Below are 1,101 nucleotides of genomic sequence, written 5' to 3'. Positions count from 1 at the left end.
CACTTGGAGAATTTGGCGTAAAGTTGTTCTTGTCTCAAGAGTTCAAGTACTAGTCAGAGGTGTTGCTCATGTTCTTCTTCTCTCTTAGAGTAGATGAGGATATCATCTATGAAGACGATGACAAACTTGTCCAAGTACGGCTTGCAGACACGATTCATGAGGTCCATGAACATGGCAGGTGCATTTGTCAACCCGAATGGCATCACAAGAAACTCATAATGACCATAACGAGTTTTGAACGTAGTTTTCATCACATCACTTTCCTTCACCCTCAACTGGTGATAACCGAATTGCAAATCGATCTTTGAGTAGACACTCGATCCTTGTAGTTGATCATAAAGATCGTCAATTCGTGGAAGAGGATACCAATTCTTGATTGTCAATTTGTTGAGCTCACGGTAGTTGATACACATACGGAAGGATCCATCCTTCTTCTTCACAAACAACACAGGTGCGCCCCAAGGCGAGAAACATGGTTGGATAAATCCTCGATCAAGTAGTTCTTGCAGTTGGCTTTGTAATTCTTGCATCTCGGAAGGTGCGAGTCTATAGGGTGCGCGAGCTACAGGTGCAGCTCCTGGCACTAAGTCAATCTGAAACTCTACTGCTCTCTGCGGCGGCAATCCCGGCAATTCCTCAGGGAAGACATCGGAAAATTCGTTCACAATTCAAACGTCGTTCACACTCTTCTCCTCAGTTTCAACCGCTTTCACATGTGCTAGGATAGCAAAACGTCCCTTCTTCATAATCTTTTGCGCCTTCGCGCAACTAATGAGGTTCAACTTCGAGGTACATCTCTCTCCATAGATCACCAGTGGTTCGCCATCTCCTTGTGGTATGCGAAGTGCTTTATCTCCACAGATAATATCGGCCCTTATCTTGCTCAACCAATCCATACCAACGATCACGTCAAAACTTCCCAGTTTGATAGGTATCAAGTCAATTTCGAAATCTGCACCAGCTATGTTGATAATAGCTCCTCGACTAATGTGGTCAACCTTTTCAAGTTTTCCATTGGCGACCTCGACAAGCATACTTTCTTTTAACGGGACTAACGACCAATTAATCTTATCGCAAAAATGTCTACATACATAACTTCTA

Source organism: Rutidosis leptorrhynchoides, chromosome 2 (assembly GCF_046630445.1).
Source record: "Rutidosis leptorrhynchoides isolate AG116_Rl617_1_P2 chromosome 2, CSIRO_AGI_Rlap_v1, whole genome shotgun sequence".
In the NCBI taxonomy this organism is placed as follows: domain Eukaryota; kingdom Viridiplantae; phylum Streptophyta; class Magnoliopsida; order Asterales; family Asteraceae; genus Rutidosis; species Rutidosis leptorrhynchoides.
Note: the sequence above shows the minus strand (reverse complement) of the source record.